The sequence below is a fragment of the Panthera leo genome, chromosome B4, assembly GCF_018350215.1.
Source record: "Panthera leo isolate Ple1 chromosome B4, P.leo_Ple1_pat1.1, whole genome shotgun sequence".
Classification (NCBI taxonomy): domain Eukaryota; kingdom Metazoa; phylum Chordata; class Mammalia; order Carnivora; family Felidae; genus Panthera; species Panthera leo.
In genome coordinates, this window is record NC_056685.1 from 133,771,647 (window position 1) to 133,790,804 (window position 19,158).

A 19,158-nucleotide genomic window follows, 5' to 3' on the forward strand; every position below is an offset into this window, starting at 1 on the left:
GTTCTGTATTCAGAACGGCCGTCTGAGCATATTCTCAAGCAGAAGACACATCAGAGAAGTGCCCGGGAGAACTCAGAGGGCCTTGGGCTTATCCCCAGAACCCAAATACGATTCCCAGTGTTCCCAGCGGTGGCGGCAGAGAAATCTTCCAGATCCCCCAGACCTATTTCAACACAAGACACCCCTTACTTTTATCTTCCCAATAAATAACGACACCTTATCTTCTTTGGGCTTCACAGTCCTAATCCCTTCACCTTTCTTCTTGGGTTCCATGTTCCAAAAACATTTTAATCTCTGTTCTTCTCCACGGGGCTTAAAGGCTCCCATCCGCCTCCTCAGATCTGGTTAGTAGTGGAATTCTCAAGTGACCAGAAGTGAAAACCCTCATGGTTCCTTTCTAATCTTTGTTCAAATTCTATGCCATCTTTTATTTCACTGTATGCTTTTTTTTTTTTTGATACTTACGTATTTTTGAGAGAGAGAGAGAGAGAGAGAAGGAGAGAGAGAGACCACAAGCAGGGGAGAGGCAAAGAGCAAGGGAGACACAGAATCTGCAGCAGGCTCCAGGCTCAGCTGTCAGCACAGAGCCCGACACGGGGCTTGAACCCTCGAACTGTGAGGTCATGACCTGAGCTGAAGTCAGACGCTTAACCGGCTGAATCACCCAGGCGCCCCTCACTGTATTATTTCAACAGGTACTGGAACTAAGCTGTTCATCTCACAAAGCAACGCTAATAATCTGTTTCTGTAAAGCACTTTATAGTTTACAGAGTATTTTTTTTTTATATTCCTTCTGTCACTTGAGGCAAACAAGATGTCACACATCTGCTAGAGAACACACCATTAACAATGAACACTTTTTCTCGACCTCTGAATTACAGATACAGAGTTGGAACAGAGCGGTGGGGGCAGGGGGTGGGGGCAGTAGTTTTAAAGTTCATTTGTATTATTGATTTATCACAATTCAGGACAATTTTAATGTTTATTTATTTATTTACAGAGAGAGAGAGAGAGAGAGAGAGAGGGGGAAGGGATAGAAAGAAAGGGAGAGAGATCAGGCAGATTCCATGCTCATAGCAGAGCCCAGAGTGAGGCTCAATCCCACGACCATAAGATCATGACCTGAGCCGAAATCAAGATTTGGCACTTAACTGGGCCATCCAGGTGCTCCAAGATTTTATTTCTTATTTTATTTTTTATTTTATTTCTTCTAAGTTTATTTATTTTGAGGGGGGGAGGGGCAGAGAGAGAGAGAGAGAGAGAATCCCAAACAGGCTTTCTATTGTTAGTGCAGAGCCCCATGTGGGGCTTGACCCCATGACCTCAAGATCATGGCCTGAACAGAAATCAAGAGTCAGAAACTTAACTAACTCAATCACCCAGGTGCCTCTATTATCTTTTTTCATAGGCTCTACGTTCAATGTGGGGCTTGAACTCACGACCCTGAGATCAAGAGTCGCATGCTCTACCAACGGAGACAGCCAGATATCCCAGCAACAACCTTTTATATTTCTTTTATAGTTCCCTGTGTCTTTCAAAAGGCACATGGTAAATACTCATTAAAATATTTTTTGATTGCTTCGAGTTGTATAATTCCCACAGCCCTCTTTTTACTTCACTACATGGGTAGCTCTAATGGGGACACTTAAACTTGTTTATGAACTTCTAGATACATTTGTTTCCACATCAGACAGGTAATGTGCCAGTGCCACAATAAGGTTTGAGGAAAGCACTTCTCACACAATAACAGCATGAACTCTCAATCATCACATCTATGACCCACAAAAGGATCTACAAAAATTTTTTATTAGACTTCTAATTTTTAGAGTTTTAGGTTCAAAGCTAAATTGAGTGGAAAGAGGGGCGCCTGGGTGGTTCAGTCAGTTAAGAATCCGACTTCAGCTCAGATCATGATCTCATGGTCCACGAGTTTGAGCCCCGTGTCAGGCTCTGTGTTGACAGCTAGCTCAGAGCCTGGAGCCTGCTTCAGACTCTGTGTCCCCCCCCTCTCTCTCTGCCCCTATCCCGCTCATACTCTATCTCGCTCGGTCTCTCAAAAATAAATGTGAAAAAAAAATTTAATAAAAAATAAATACATTGAGTGGAAAGTACAGAGATTTCCTATACGCCCCTGGCCTGCATACATTCATGGCCTCCCCCATTGTGAACATGTCCCACCAGAGCAGTACATTTGTTATAACTGATGAACCTACATGGACACATCGTTATCACCCTAACTCCACAGTTTACTTAGGGCTTACCCTTGGTGTTGTACGTTCTGTGAGTTTAGGCAAACGTATGACACGCATCCACCATTACAGCATCACATGGAATACTTTCACTGCCCTAAAAATCCTCTGTGCCCTTGTCTCTTCATCTCTCCCTCCCCCTAACAACCACTGATCTTTTATGGTCTCCATGGTTTTACCTATTCTAGAATGTCATATAAGTGGACTCATACAGCATGTAGTCTTTTCAGATTGGCTTCTTTCACTTAGTTATACACATTCAAGGTTCCTCCATTGTCTTTTCATGGCTTGCTAGATCGTTTCTTTTTAGCACTGAATAATATCCCATTGTCTGGATGGACCACAGTTTATCTCTCCATTTGTCTTTTGGCAACTACGAAGAAAGACACTTATGAACGTCCATATGCAAGTTCTTGTGTGGACACAAGCTTTCGACTCCTTTGAGTAGAGACCAAGAAGTACAATTGCCGGATGGTAGGGTTAGGTTATGCTTAGTTTTGTTAGAAACCATCAAACTGTCTTCCAAATTGAATGTACCATTTTGCATTCCCACTAGCAGTGAATGAAAGTTCCTGCTGTTCCATATCCCTGCCAGCATTTTGGCGATTCCAATAGGTGTATACTGGCACCTCGTTTTTTTGCAGTTCATTGGTGTTACATGATGTAGGGCATCTTTTCATATGCTTACTTGCCATCTGTTGTGTCTATTAAGATCTCTGGCCCATTTTAAAAATCAGGTTAGTTTCTTATCATTGCATTTTAAGAGTTCTTTTTATGTTGTGGATCTTGGTCCTTTATCAGAGATGTCCTTTGCAAATATTTTCTCCCAGTCTGGCTCTTCGTTCTCTTGACAGTGTCCTTTGTAGAGCAAAAATGTTTAATTTTAATGAAGTCCAGTTTCTCAATTCTTTCTTTCATGGATCACGCCTTTGTTGTATCTAGAAAGTCATCACCATGGGGCGCCTGCCTGGCTCAGTGGGTAGAGCGTGGGACTCAATCTCAGGCTTGTAAGTTCAAGCCCCACAATGGGTGGAGATTACTTTTAATAAATAAATAAAAATCTTGGGGCGCCTAGGTGGCTTAGTTGGTTAAGTGTCTGACTCTTGATTTCGGCTCAAGTGAACATGTCACAGTTGTGAGATTGATCCCCTCTGCTATCAGTGCAGAGCCTGCTTAGGATTCTCTCTTCTCCTTCTCTTTCTGCCCCTCCCCTGCTCATGTGCTCTTACCTTCTCTCACTGTCTCTCAAGAAGAAAAAAGTTAAAAAAGTCATCACCATCTCCATGATCATCCATATTTTTACCCTATGTTATCTCCTAGGGGTTTTGTAGCTTTGCATTTTACATTTAGGTCTATGATTCATTTCAAGTTAAATTTTGTCAAGGATTGAGGTGCCTGGGTGGCTCAGCCAGTTAAGCATCCAACTCTTGATCTCAGCTCAGGTCATGATCTCAAGGTTCATGGGTTCGAGCCCCCCATAGGGCTCTGGGCTAATGGTCCAGAGCCTGCTTAGGATTCTGTCTCTCCTTCTCTCTGCCCCTCCCCTGTTTGTGCTCTCGCTCTCTCATAAAATAAATAAATAAATAAACTCAAGAAAAATTAAAAAAAAATAAGTTGTCAAGGATGTATGGTCTATGTCTGGATTCTTTTTTTTTTTTTTGCATTTGGATGCCCAATTGTTCTACACCATTTGTTGAAAGGCTACCTTTGCTCTATTGCATTGCCTTTTCTCCTTGGTCAAGGAGTCAACTGTTTTTATGTGGGTCTATTTCTGGGCTTTCCATTCTGTTCCATTAACCTATTTGTCTATTCCTCACCAATACCACATTGGCTTGATTACTGTAGCTTTATAGGAAGCCTTGAAGTTGGGTGGTATCAGTCCTCTGGAGATGGAGAAACCAAAAGACTCCATGAAACTCTGCTCTTTGCCAGGCGCCTGGGTGGCTCAGTCAGTTACGCATCTCACCTCGGCTCAGGTCATGATCTCGCGGTTTGTGGGTTCGAGCCCCGTGTCGGGCTCTGTGCTGACAGCTCGGAGCCTGGAACCTGCTTCGGATTCTGTGTCTCCCTCTCTCTCTGCCCCTTCCCCATTCATTCTCTCTCAAAAATAAACAAACATTAAAAAAAAATTTTTTAATCTGCTTTTTGCTCCTTTTCCCACTTCCAATCTTGCTAGGACCTGCACACCTCACTTCACACAAGCCTCATAATGCACATAGTGCACACCTTCCTTGTAAGGGACAAGGAGTTGATGATTTCTTTAGAATAGACAACATCTAAAGGAGGACCAGTTGAGAACGACCAACAGAACCATCATATGCGTATTCCAGACCACTGGTGCTAGACATCTCAATGCCAAAACCCTCTGGCGCCAAGAAGTAACACTTGAGCCTTTGTCTTTGTTCTAACAGGTTCCTTGATGCCTGAGAGGGCACATACACCAGACTATAAGCCTCAGTCAAAACCCCAGATCCTGAGCAAAGATGAGACCCTCTCCTTTCCTCTCTCAGTCTCCCAGACACTCTGTACCTGCACTCTCTTTGCACCTTCAGTAAACTCTCCTCTCACCTCCTGCTGGCCTGCATTGGATCTCTACCCTGCGTGCAGCTAGGGATCCTCTCGGCTGGTCCTGTAGGAACCCCTCTGGATCCTTGGACCTGGTCTGCCCACATCGCTCAGACTTTCCTTTTTCTTTTTTTTTTTTTTTTTTCTTTTTCATGTGTATTTATTTTTGAGAGGGGGGGTGGGCAGAGAGAGGGAGACACAGAATCAGAAGCTGGCTCCAGGCTCTGAGCTGTCAGCACAGAGCCTGACGCAGGGCTCGAACTCATGAACCACGAGACCACAACCTGAACTGAACTCGGACGCTTAACCGACTGAGCCACCTGGGCGCCCCTGACTTTGTTCTCAGTGCTTAGTTATTCTTTTTGCCTCTACATACAAACTTTAGAATCCACAAAAGAACTTGTGGGATCTTGAGATTGAACTGAATCTATAGATCAAGTTGAAAAGAACGGACATCTTGACAATATGGAGTCTTTCCATCCATAAACATGAAATATCTCTCCCTTTATCTTTAAATTCTTTCATGAGTTTCACAGTTTTCCTCATACAGATCTTATACGATATAAATTTTTAAAATGCAACTGATGTATTCAATATGGAGTTTGTCCATGTAATTGCTGTCTTTGAGGTCAGGGCCATGTCTGTTTAGTTTTGTTTTGTTTTGTTTTTTAAAGTTTATTTATTATTGAGAGAGAGAGAGAGGCAGAGCGTGAACAGGGGAGGGGCAGAGAGAGAGGGAGACACAGAATCTGAAGCAGGCTCCAGGCTCCGAGCTGTCAGCACAGAGCCCAACGCAGGGCTCAAACTCACAAACCGCGAGATCACAACCCAAGCAGAAGTTGGGACACTGAACCGACTAAGCCACCCAGGCGCCCCTGAGCCATGTCTGTTTTCAAGCAGCAGACGGTCATGACAACATCTGCAGGTGTGGGTATGGGAAATGCTGATGAAGAGGAAGAGAATCTGATGGATTCCTTTAGAATCTGGATTCTAGTCCCAGCTCAGCCACTAACTTGCTGTATGACCTCTGGCAAAAGATTTCCCTTTCTAGGACTTAACGAAGGGGTTAGGCTAGACCAGTGGATCCCGAAACTGACCCAGGGCTCAACTCCCAGATACTTTTTTCAATAGGGTCTCGGGTGGGACGTGGGGAAACCTGTATAATTAAAATCTTCCCTGGTGTTGCTGACTTGTTTGGAGTAAAGGCTCCCAACTTTTCACAATTCATGGGGCAGCCAGTGTTTCAGTAATTGTTTCATGACTCCCTAGGTCTCCAGAAATACCTAACAGTTCTGTTCATTAAGCAGATAAGCCCAAACAAACTCAGTATTTCTGTCCCAAGAACTGAATGCCTGTTTAGCACCGCACACCTCCTCAAACCTCGGAATCAGGAATCATTTCTGGTTCCACATCACGCACAATACTTTTTATCACAACAACATCTAACAAACAGCTTTGCAGACACAGGATGGCACCTAAAGGAATGTAGTGTGAGCTCCTGCTGAAACTACCTCAAGCCGGCAGCTTTGTGCAGCACCGGACAGATGTCACTTGTGTTATGGGCTCAACTGCATCCCAACCTCTTTAAATCTGTGACTGTGACTGTGACTGTGTTTGGAGACAGGGCCAAGATATAATCAAGGTAGGGGCACCTGGGTGACTCAGTTGGTTGAGCATATGATTTTGGCTCAGGTCATGATCTCACAGTTTGTGAGTTCAAGCCCCGTGTCGGACTCTGAGTTGACAACACAGAACCTGCTGAGGATTCTCTCTCTCCCTCTCTCTCTGCCCCTCTCCTGCTCTCTCTTTCTCTCTCTCTCAAAAAATAATAAACATTAAAAAAAAAAGATATAATCAAGGTAAAATGAGGTCATGTAGGTGGGCCCTATGACTGGTATCCTTGTAAGAAGAGATTAGGACACAAACACGTGCACACAAATGAATGACCATGGGAGGACACAGCGAGAAGCTGGCATCTGCACGCCCAGGAGAGAGGCCTCCGAAGAAAGAAAACCTGCCGACACTTTGATCTTGGACTTCCGGCCTCCAGAAAAAGTAAACTTCTGCTGTTTACGCCACACAGTCTGTGGCACTTTGTTACAGCGAACTAACACGCTAGGGTCAGCCAGGAAATTTTCATTCAACAGAAATACACATTTCTGCCCTTTAGGTCACGATCTCATGGTTTGCAAGATGAAGCCCCACGCTGGGCTCTGCACTGACAACACGGGATCCTGGTTAGGATTCTCTCTCTCCCTCTCTCTCTCTCTCTGCCCCTCCCCTGCCAGTTCTCTCTCTCTCTCTCTCTCTCTCAAAATAAACAAGCTTAAAAAAATATATTTCTGCCCTAATAGTGCACCTGATTCTTTGCTTCAGCAGATACCAATAAGCAGTCAGAAGAGGTGCCTGAGGCCAGTGATTTAGGTAACCACTGGGAGGTAGCAGTGACATCTAGGACGAAGTCAACCAAGAGCTGGAGAAGGGTGGTAGCAGTGGGAACGCAGCAAGTGGACATATGGAGATATATATTACAGGTGAGAAGTTCTGCTTCTTTGCAGAATTTGCAGAAGGAATTGTGAGTGGCAGAGAGCAAAATCAAGGCTAATTCCTAACTTTTGGTTAATAATGTAGTTCTATTTCTATTGTGACTATAATCTTTCATTCCACGATTGTAATTAAGAGCCTGCAAAACACCGTGCAATGTCCAAGGTGCTGGGACGCAGAGGTGGGAAAGAGAAGGTGTCTGCTCTCACTTAATTAAGAGTGTGGGTACAGGTTTCCCCAGAACTAGAACACATAGTTAAAATTTTGTTTGGAACCACAAAAGATCCTGAATAGCCAAGCAAATCTTGAAAAAGAAGAGCAGGCTGGCACTATCACAATCCCAGATTACTACAAAGCTGTGGTAATTAAAACAGTACGGTGTGGACACAAAAAATGGACACACAGATCAACGGTAAAGAGTTATGAGCACACGGGGCGCCTGGATGGCTTGGTAGGTAGAGCATGCGACTCTTGATCTTGTGGTTGTGAGTCTGAGCTCCACACTGGGTATAGAGATTACTTAAAAATAAAATCTTGGGCAGGGGGCACCTGGGTGGTTTAGTCAGTTAACCATCCAACTTTGGCTCAGGTCATGACATCATGGCTCGTGAGTTCAAGCCCTGCATGGGGCTGTCTGCTGTCAGCACAGAGTCCACTTCAGACTCTCTCTGTCCCCCTCTCTCTCTGCCCCTCCCCTGCTCATTCTCTCTCTCTCAAAAATAAACAAACATTTAAAAATAAATTAAGTTGGGGCGCCTGGGTGGCTCAGTCGGTTAAGCGGCCGACTTCGGCTCAGGTCATGATCTCACGGTCCGTGAGTTCGAGCCCCACGTTGGGCTCTGTGCTGACGGCTCAGAGCCTGGAGCCTGTTTCAGATTCTGTGTCTCCCTCTCTCTCTGACCCTCCCCCGTTCATGCTCTGTCTCTCTCTGTCTCAAAAATAAATAAACATTAAAAAAAAAATTAAAAAAAAATAATAAATAAATTAAGTAAATTAAGAAAAAAAAAAAAAAGGAATAGAGAACCTGGAACAAAATCCACACATATGCTTAATTAATCTACAACAAAAGAGGCAAGGATATTCAATGGACAAAAGATGATCTCTTCATTAAATGTACTGGGAAAACTGGATATCTACACGCAAAAGAATGAAACTGGACCACTTTCTTACACAATACACAAAAATAAACTCAAAATGAATTAGAGATCCAAATGTGAGACCTGAAACCATAAAACTCTTAGAAGAAAGCAGAAGCAGTTAATTTCTTTGATAATGACACTAGCAACATTTTTCTGGATACGACTCCTCAGGCAAGGGAAACAAAAGCAAAAATAAACTATTGGGATTACACCAAAATAAAAAGCTATTGTTGCACAGAGAGGGAAACCATCAACAAAAGGAAAAGGCAACCTACTGAATGGGAGAAGATATTTGCAAATGATATATCCCATAAGGGATTAATACCCAAAATATATAAAGAATATAACTCAAAGCTAAAACAAAACAAAAATCCCAAAAATCCAATTAAAAATGATCAGGGGAGGGATGCCTGCGTGGATCAGTCCAGCTCTTGGTTTTAACTTGGTTTTAACTCAGGTCATGATCTCAGAGTTCGTGAGTTCAAGCCCCTTATCAGGCACTGAGCTGACAGTGCAAAGCCTGCTTGGGATTTCTCTTTCCTTCTCTTTCTGCCCCTCCCTGGCTTGCTCTCTCCCTCCCTCCCTCCCTCTCTCTCTTTCAAACAAACAAACAAACATTTAAAAACTGGGCAGGGGTGCCTGGCTAGCTCCGTTGGTAGAGCATGCTCAACTCTTGACCTTGGGGTTGTGAGTTAGAACCCCACGTTGGATTTACAGATTAAGAAAATTAAAATTAAAAAAAATGGGCAGAGGACCGGAATAGACATTTTTCCAAAGAAAACATACAGATGGCCAACAGACAAATGGAAAGATGCTCAATATCACTCATCATAGGGAAATGCAAAACAAAACCACAATGAGCTATCACCTTACACCTGTCAGAGTAGCTAGCATAAAAAAGACAAGAAGGGGCACCTGGGTGGCTCAGTTAGTTAAGCATCCAGCTCTTGATTTTGGCTCAGATCATGATCTCACAGTTTGTGAGATTGAGCCCACATCAGGCTCTGTGCAGATAGCATGGAGCCTGCTGAACAGTCTCTCTCCTTCTCTCTTTGCCCCTCCCCTGCTCATGTGCATGCACTCTCTCTGCCTCTCTTTCTCAAAATAAATAAATAAACATTTTTTTTTTTAATACAAAAAATAGGGGCACCTGGGTGGCTCAGTTGGTTAAGCGTCTGACTTCAGCTCAGGTCATGCATGATCTCTTGGTTTGCGAGATGGGGCCCTACGTTAGTTGTGCAGAGCCTGCTCGGGATTCTCTCTCTGCCCCTTCCCCACTTGCACTCTCTCAAAATAGATAAATAAACTTTAATATGTATGTGTGTGTATATATATACATATATACATACATATTAAAATAGATATGTATGTATATAAAATACATATGTATATATACATACATACGTATTAAAGCACTTGGAATAGTGGCTAACAAGAGTAAGCATTCGATAAGTCTTAGCTATTACAATTCAGGGAAGCAGAAAATAAATAAACACTAAATAGTATATTGTGATAAGTTCAATGAAGAAACTTTAAGTTTTTTTTTTAATCTTAATGTTTTTTATTATTTATTTTTGAGAAGGAGAGAGAAAGACAGAGCACGGGTGGGGGAGTCACAGAGAGAGAGGGAGACACAGAATCCAAAGCAGGTTCCAGGCTCTGAGCTGTCAGCACAGAGCCCCTTGCGGGGCTGGAACCCACAAGCTACGAAAGTATGACCTGAGCTGAAGTCGGATGCTTTAAAAATTTTTTGTTTATTTATTTTTGAGACAGAGAGAGACAGAGCATGAATGAGGGAGGGTCAGAGAGAGAGGGAGACACAGAATCTGAAGCAGGCCCCAGTCTCTGAGCTGTCAGCACAGAGCCTGACGCGGGGCTCAAACTCACGGACTGTGAGATCGTGACCTGAGCCGAAGTCGGCCGCTTAACCGACTGAGCCACCCAGGCGCCCCAGTACAAACCAGACCCGACCCTGCTTAGCTTCTGAGATCAGACAAGATCGGGCGTGTTCAGGGTGGTGTGGCCATAGATTCAATGAAGAAAACTTTAAGAGGTGATATGGTAGAGAGCTTCACAAACTACATTGGGTGCTCAGGAAAGGCCTTTCTGAGGAGACAACATTTGAACTGAAACCTAAATGGCAAGAAGCAGCCAGACATGAGAGTATCTAGGAAAAGAACATTCTAGAAAGAAACTACAAGTGCAAATTCCCCAAGGCAAGAACAAGCTTGGCATGTTCCAGCGACAGAAAGAAAGGCAGTAGGGCTGAAATTCAATGAGAAAGGAACAAAATGAAATGGGCTAGGCAGGTAGCTGACAGATCATATAGGCCCCTATAACTCAAGGTAAGGAATCAGATTTTAAGAGTGATGAAGGAACCAGGCACGTGTTTTAAGAAGGAGGAGGGCATAGTTTGATTTATATTTTATTTTTGCAGCTTCTATGCATTTTCATTTTTATTTTTTGTAAGTAATCTCTACGCCCGACGTGGGGCTCAAACTCAGGACCCCAAGGTCAATAGTCTCATGCTCTACCCATTGAGCCAGCCAGGTGTCCCTGATTTATATTTTAAAGAGATCATTCAGGCTGTTAGGTGAAGAATAGGTTTTCAGTTGGCAAGTGAAGACACTGGGAAAATAGGCATCTACTGGAGGACCACAGGCAGGAAATGATGGTGACTCATCCGGGGTAGTAGGGTAAGGAGGTAAGAGGGCAGATTTGGGATGTGTCTGAGATACAAATCAACCAGACTGGTACTTTATACGGCAATTTCCGCTGTACAAAGATCTGGATAGTCTGCCTAATACTAGTCACAGGTGTTTATGTTTGCAACATAGATTTAGATTTGCAGCCTTAAGGCTTTAGATTCAGACAGACGTGGATTTGAACTCTGGCTCTATCACTTAGTCACTGTGTGACCTTACACAAGTCACCTGCATAGCCTCCTACCCCGTAAAATGGGGATAATGAGATTTAGCTCAAAGATAATGCACACACAGCCCCCCACACAGGAAGAGCTCAACGGATGAGAGCTGTTAGCATTTTTATCAGTTACTGGACACCTCCACGTTCATTCCAATTAACTAACTGCAATAGTTCTTTTCCTGACCTCCCTGCTTCCAGTTCCACCTGCTCCAATCCATCCTCAACTCTGCCGTAGGACTTCACCTAAAGTATATACCCATCCGGTCACTTCCCTTTCAAACACTGTAGTGGCTCCCACTGCCCACAGGTTAAAACTCAAATGTCTTAGGGTAACATCCGAGGCCCTTCAGACTCGGAACTGTGCCTTGCCCACCTATTCAGCCCCCTTCCCGCAGCCTGGCTTATAGCCATGTCAGAATTTCCACCTGATGTTTTTTTATAAGTAACAGCTAATTGGTCCAAGTGTCGGATCAATGGTTAGTGCCATTTATCACTATGTGTGCATCTATCACAGGAAACCAATGGCATTTTCAGACTCAATTGTCACCAGTGGGAAAAAATGCTCTTGCAACTCAATTTGTCATACAAGTCCCACATTTTGTGCTCTGCAGCCAACCTTTTGAAGAGGTCAGGACGATATTCAAGGAATTGCTGCTGTTGCTATCCCCACAACACCCATCATATTTAGAAAGGGGGGGCATAACATTCCCGTGGACTTCCACATGCTTATCTCCTGTCCTACATGAGGGAGTCGACTATTTCCTTTGAATGCTGGCTAATAGATTGCAAGCAATCAGTAGATTGCTAATAGATTGCTAAAGTGATCGGCTGAAATGAGCAAAAGGCACGACTGCCTGTCATGAGGATTCAGTAAAATACTCAAAAGCACCTGGCGTAAGTAGATGTTCGTGAAATACTTGTTGTCTCTGAACCCGGATCAACAATGTGAAAAGTGTGGTTTAGTGAAAAGTTGTTCTGGCTCCAAGAGGGCTGGTTTACTTAGCCTTCCTAAGCTTAAGTCTCATTTCTAAAAAAGATAAGAACTCCTCCTGCCTTTTAAGTGTGTTGTGAGGATAAAACTGGTTACAGGATAAATGAAAACATTTAGCCCAGACAACACCTGGTACCCATCACAGACATTAGGAAACAGAGTGCCCACCTTCCCTTTAACAGACCCATAGGGACTGAAAAAAATCGCATCTCTCGGGGTGTCTGTCGTGTTTGTGATGACAGACTGCCTGCCACCTGTGTAGACCTCTCCCCGTGTATTATGAAATACAGTCCTCAAAAATGGGCATTTGAGAAGCGTCTACCAATTAACTTTATACATCCTGAAATGGTTATCACCACATTAACCGCCAGTATTTCCTAAATAAACAGTTTAGGTTCCTTTAACTGATACTTCAAAATCCCTACTTACATTTCTCATGTTCATTCCAAACATTTGCTAGGAGGTGGACCTGTCAATAGGAAGGACAAAATTATTATTATTATTTATCACCAATGCCCTCAAAATAATTGTTACTTAGAAGACCCAAAACAGTTGGAATATTCAGAATGCAACCAACTCCCCATCTGGCTCCCTCTCAGTTGTGACTTTGCCTGAAGGACTCATCGCAGCACAGCCAAGACCCGAAAGAAATATTAAAAATAATAGCTGTGTCGTAGCAGTTTGGGTTGCTTAGGTACAGTTTGTTGACAGTCGGGAAGGGCAAGCAGATTCAGCAAAAGTATTTTAAACTAGCAGATGATGAGGTCCCAGGATGTTCGAGTTCTTGAGTTTTATGCTCATCCAAGGCAGTTATCCTGAAAAACCTTTGACTTATTCAATGTAATGCTCTATCACTGCTCCCTGATCTAACAAAACTCTCTAGGACACAATGTCTTCATCTTCCAAGGAGGCTAATAAAAAAGCTTACTAGGGGAGTTAATTGTGAGGCATTACCTACGACAACGTAATTGAAAGTGCTTTTTTATGCGTTGCAAAGCACTACTTACATATTAGTCATTAGTTTTCCTAAGTCCAACCATTTTTACGGTGGAGGAAAGTGTTGCCTATTAAGAAAAAAAAAAGATAAAAGTCTTCCCACGGGCGATTAGGGCTGAGCTCGCCCGGTTATTGCCACTCATCAAACCCTTCCAGGTTTTCAAATCCTGTTTCACGTACACGTTTTCCTCATCCTGGCGCAGTGCGGGCCAGGAGCCACATGTCCCAGGTTCGTATCCCAGCTCTGCCTCTTCCACAATTCCAGGACACATGCTTGTATCCCGTGTGCCTCGGCTGCCCCCTCGGGAAGGAAGAGGCGGTGACTGCTCCTGGCCAACCCGCGGTGCTTAATAATGGCAGTTATCCTCCGTCAGCCCAGTTACCACTCCCTTTCTGTTTCCCCTCCCCCCACCCCCGCACAGTGATTGCAATCAAGGCCGGGACACTGCAAGTCCCAGTCGCTCCAGGCCCGGCGCTGGGCTAATTGCTCTGGCCGGGCGCAGCCCCCCCCACCTCCGAGTACCTAAGACAAAAGGGGGAGGGGTCTCGTCGCCCCCGCCCCCACGGCGAAACCCGGGGGCGGTGTCCCAGCTCTGCCGGCCCCCAGCTCAGTGGTTCTCCAGGGCCTGGTGGCCCGCTACACCCCCGGCGCCTCCCACCTACACGGCCGGCACTGACCGCCCCCCCTGGCCTGGGCCCCGGTGCCCAGGCGAGCCCGCGCCGCGCTCCTTCGCGCTCCGGCCGGACTCGCTCCACAAAGGGCTTCAGCCTTCCAGCCCCGGGGAGGGGCCGGCCGCGCGCCGGGGGCGGGGGCGGGGCAGGCGGGGCTGCCGGCGGTTGGCGCTCGGAACCTGCGCGCGCCCCAAGCCACGTGGCCGCGGGCCCCGCCCCCCCGCCTTCTTTCCCCCCCCCCCCCCCCCCCCCCCCCCCGCCTTTCCGGGCTTGGAATTGGCGGGGCCTGGGAGACCACCACCTCACCCCTCCGCTTTTACCTCCACAACGTACCAGTGGAGCGCCAGGGGCTGGAGCTGCCCGTTGTCGTCCCATTTTGCAGAGGAGGCAAACTGAGGCCTGCCCAGAGTCACAGGTGTCAGGGCAGCGTCAAAGCTGTTAGCACCTTGTGGGCCCGAGGTCACGACCAGAAAGAGTTAGGCTCCTTTCCTTTAGATCACATTGGAATGGAAGCTCCATGAGGACAGAAACTGTGCCACCCTCCTTGCCCCTTCTCCAAGAGGTCTTGTAAAATAATTGGGGGAAGCCCAGCAGACGTGGGGGATTTGGTATAGAAAAGAGCACCCAACCTGCAAATCAGTGATTGGGGGGAATCAATCGATCCAATTTATGGGTTAGGGTAAAACAGGAGACCAGCTAGGAGGCTCCGGTGGCATCCAGGGGAGGGATGATGGTGGTCTGGATTTAAGCAGTGCCAGTAGGGATAGAAAGAAATGGAAATATTTGAGGCAGGTTTTGGAGAATTAATGGGATTTGTTGATAGATTGAAAGGGGGGATGGATTTGCTGATGGGTTCAAAGTTCTTGAGTGCATAGTAGAGCTGTGTAATGAGATGGGGAAAACTAGAAGAGAAATAGGTATGCAGTAAGGGAATAAATTGTTCTGTTTTGTGGCTTATGATGCAATTTCCACTTGTCATCTATAAAGATGGGTATAGGAGTCTGGAGCTCAGATGACAAACACATGGGCTGGAGATGTGAATTTGGGGCATATAAATGATATTTAGAGCACTAAAAATAAAAGACGTCACTCATGGTGAGAAGTAAAGAGAAAAATGCAGGCCCAGGACAGGGCCCTGGAGAACGCCAATATTTAGGGTTCGGGCAGAGGAGAAAAGCCCTAGAAAGGAGAGAAGGCTGGCCAGAGAGGCAGGAGGAAGACCAAAGGGGACCCAAGAAAGGACAGCATTTCAGGAAGGATGGAATGATCACTTATGTCAAATGCTGCTGAGGGAAGAAAGGTGTGGCTGTACATCAGAGAAGCTGTGTGTGAACTTAACAAAATCATTTTTGGTGGAGTGTGGGGACAGGTGAAGAAGGAGAGGCAGAAGTAGAGGTAGTGCGTGCAGACGAGTCTTCCAAAAGATTGGGGGTGGACTAGCACAATACAAGGGATGGAGAAGGTGGGTTCCAGGGATTTATTTGTATAGTTTGGGTGACACAAGAGCACATTCGTGTTGCTACTGAGAATGATCCAGTAGCAAACAAGAGATCAATGACCCCCCGAGAGAGGAGCAGTGACTCACAAAAGGGAGACCCTGAAAAGAGAGGGGTGTAGGAGGTCCATGTGTAAAGGCATGATTCAGGTTTCTCGTAATGTTTATTGATTTTTTGAGAGCAAGAGAGAGAGAGACAGAGACAGAGACAAAGCATCAGCAAGGGAGGGGCAGAGAGAGAGAGGGAGACACAGAATCTGAAGCAGGCTCTAGGCTCTGTGCTGTCAGCTCAGAGCCCAACGAGGGGCTCAGCCCCATGAACTGTGAGATCATGACCTGGGCTGAAGCTGGACACCTAACCAACTGAGCCACCCAGGGGTCCCCGAAGGCATGATTCAGACCAACCAGAAAGGGTACCTGCCGTACATACAGCATGAGACCCAGGCCCAGGAGCTCTGTGGCAAAGGAATGGCCACATGTTTCGGTGGCCACTGTTGCTTAGCAACCTGTGTTGAACAAGATGTTTCAACTGAATTCCTAATTAACAGTCATTTCAACTTATGCTAACGGTTCCTGCCACTGGGGTCCCCACTCTGCTTCCTTCCCTTTCTGAAAGTCTGGTACTTTTGTTGAAATGCTCTGAAACTGGAAAGCTCAAACGTCTACTTTCTTGTACTGTTGATATATGTATGCATCAAGATACAAAAATTAATACATCACAGAGCAGATGGATTTAGGGACTCTCAACTTTATTTATTTATTTTACATTTATTTATTTTTGATAGAGAGAGAGAGAGAGAGAGAGAGAGAGAGAGAGAGAGAGAGCACAAGTGGGGGAGGGGCAGAGAGAGAAGGAGACACGGAATCAGAAGCAAGCTCCGGGCTCCGAGCTGTCAGCACAGAGCCTGAGGCGGGGCTTGAACTCACAAACGGTGAGATCATGACCTGAGCTGAAGTCTGAGGCTTAACCGACTGAGCCACCCAGGCGCCCCTAGGGACTCTCAATTCTATTTATTTTTTTTATTATTTTTTTTAACGTTTATTCATTTTTGAGAGACAGAGCATGAACGGGGAAGGGGTAGAGAGAGGGAGACACAGAATCTGAAACAGGCTCCAGGCTCTGAGCTGTCAGCACAGAGCCTGACGCGGGGCCCGAACTCACGAACCCGTGAGATCATGACCTGAGCCGAAGTCAGATGCTCAACCGACTGAGCCACCCAGGCGCCCCGGGACTCTCAATTTTAAATGGAGGATGCCAAAGACTGCAGGTTAAAGATCAGAGCCCTCCAATGAACTCCAATTGCCCTCTTGCCCTCTTCTCCATAGGCATCTCAGACTAAGCAGAATCCTTAATGCCCACTATTCAGCCACCCAACCTCACTCATTCATCTTCCAATTTTTAACTATTAGAAAACATACTCCCAGCATCTACCCATTTGACATGTCTTCCCAGAGTCCTTCTGGATTCCTCACTCTACCCCCTCCATACAATGAATTACTGCCTCCATCACATTTCTCAAAAAGTCTACTTTTCAGCATGCCTCGGTGGCTCAGTTGGTTAAGCGTCCAACTCTTGGTTTTGGCTCAAGTCACGATCTTGCGGTTTGGGGGTTGGAGCCCTGTGTGAGGCTCTGCCCTGCTGGTGTGGAGCCTGCTTGGGGTTCTCTCTCTCACTCGCTCTCTGCCCCTCCCCCACTTGTGCGCATGTGTGCACACGCACTCGCATGCACGTTCTCTCTCCCTCTCTCTAAATAAATAAATAAATAAACTTAAAAAAAAATCTACTTTTCTGCATGCCCTCTGAGTCTGCCCCATTCCAAGTAAACATCATCCTTCATCAGGATCATTACAAAAGCCTTCTAACTGGTTTTCCTGCTGCTTCTCTCAACCCACCTCTAATCCGTTCTCCACACTGCAGCCAAAGAGTGGTCTTTCAGGGCAAAACCAAATTGGGGTGCCTGGGTGGCTCAGTCGGTTAAGCATCTGACTCTTGATTTCGGCTCAGGTCATGATCTCATGGTTCTTGGGATGGAGCCCCACGTAGGGCTCTGAGCTGGCATCAGGGAGCCTGCTTAGGGTTTGCTCTCTCTTTGCTCTTCCCCCGCCTGAATACATGAGCTCTCTCTCTCTCTCTCTCTCAAAATGAATTTAAAATTTTTTTTAAAAAGCATAATCACATCAATTCACTTCCTCATTTAAAACCTACAAAGGTTTCCCATTACATTCTCCTGACAACTAGAGCTGTTCACCACCCTCCCTAACTTCTGTGTCTCGGCCTGGAATGCCCTTCCCCTAACAACCTTCTCATCCTAACTGGCTACTTCTCATCCTGAGAGTCATATACCTTTCTAGGCGCTCCCTTCCCTACTCTACATCACAGCACCCTGCCAAGTTCCTTCTCAGTGGAACCATATGCTGTTTTCACTGTCTCTCTGCAGGAAGGAGGCAGTGAATTCCATGTGGATGGACAGAGATGTTCACCCATGTTTCCCAGAGTCCAGCACTGTGCCTGGCATGCAGTAGACACTAAATATTTGATGAATAGGATGATTTACTATGAGCAGATTCCCTGCCTGTGAGATTTATGGTTGTACTTTTTTTTCCTTTTTTTTAAGAAGCTCTATGCCCAACGTGGGGCTTGAACTGATGACCCCAAGATCAAAAGTTGCCTGCTCTACCAACTGAGCCAGGCAGGTGCCCCTATAGTTATACTTTTACAAAAATTAATAAAAGATTCAGCAACTCATAAAGGGTATACTTCTTGGCTGCTTTATTCTTCTTGGTGCTGCCATTCTGGTGTCTAACAGGATGATGATAACTATGATTTTCTGTGTCTAGTATGTGACAGGCCCTGCACATTTCTTAGTTCTAATTCTTACAACAACCCAGTGAGGTGACCTATTATTTCCACTGCACAAATCAAAACTTAGACTCTGTTTATCATGCTCAATGTTGGATCTTGTTTATTGCACTTTGAAGTCATAGACGTCTTCAGGTTGAATGATAGTAACTTTTTTTTTTAAAGTTTATTCATTTATTTTGAGAGAGAGAGAGAGAGAGAGAGAGAGAGAGAGAGAGAACGCACGGCACATGCACGCACACCAGCAGGGGGAGGGGGAGAGAGTGAATCCCAAGCGGGCGCTGTACTGTGGCCCGAACTCGTGAACCATGAGTTCATGACCTGAGCCCAAATCAAGAGTTGGACGCTTAACCAACTAAGCCACCCAGCCACCCCTGAATGAGAGCAACTTAATCCAGTTTACCTGATAAAGAAGGTGAGGCTCAGGGAAGGAAAGCCTAAGTCTCCTCATGAAGGAGCTGGACCAAGAACCCTGTTCATGTTAAAAACCAAACAGTTCACAAGGGTCAGAACAGCAAGCTACCTAATCCAGTGCTCTACCTTTAAGAAGCAGCCTATTGTGGGGTGCCTGGGTGGCTCAGTCAGTTGAGTGTCTGACTCTTGACTCTTGATTTGGGCTCAGGTCATGAACCTAGGGTCATGGGATTGAGACCCACATTGGGCTCCACACTGGGCGTGGAGCCTGCTTAAATTCTCTCTCCCTCTGCCCTTCTTCCCAGCTT

The 19,158-nt window shown here is 45.5% G+C and overlaps 1 non-coding gene across 1 annotated transcript; it reads right to left on the minus strand.

The window, feature by feature from the left end:
- Positions 1–1,684: 1,684 nt before the first annotated feature.
- Positions 1,685–1,791, minus strand: LOC122225752. Its single transcript, XR_006205354.1, has one exon. It is a non-coding gene; the product is annotated as a small nucleolar RNA U13 (small nucleolar RNA).
- Between the last annotated feature and the right edge of the window lie 17,367 nt (positions 1,792–19,158).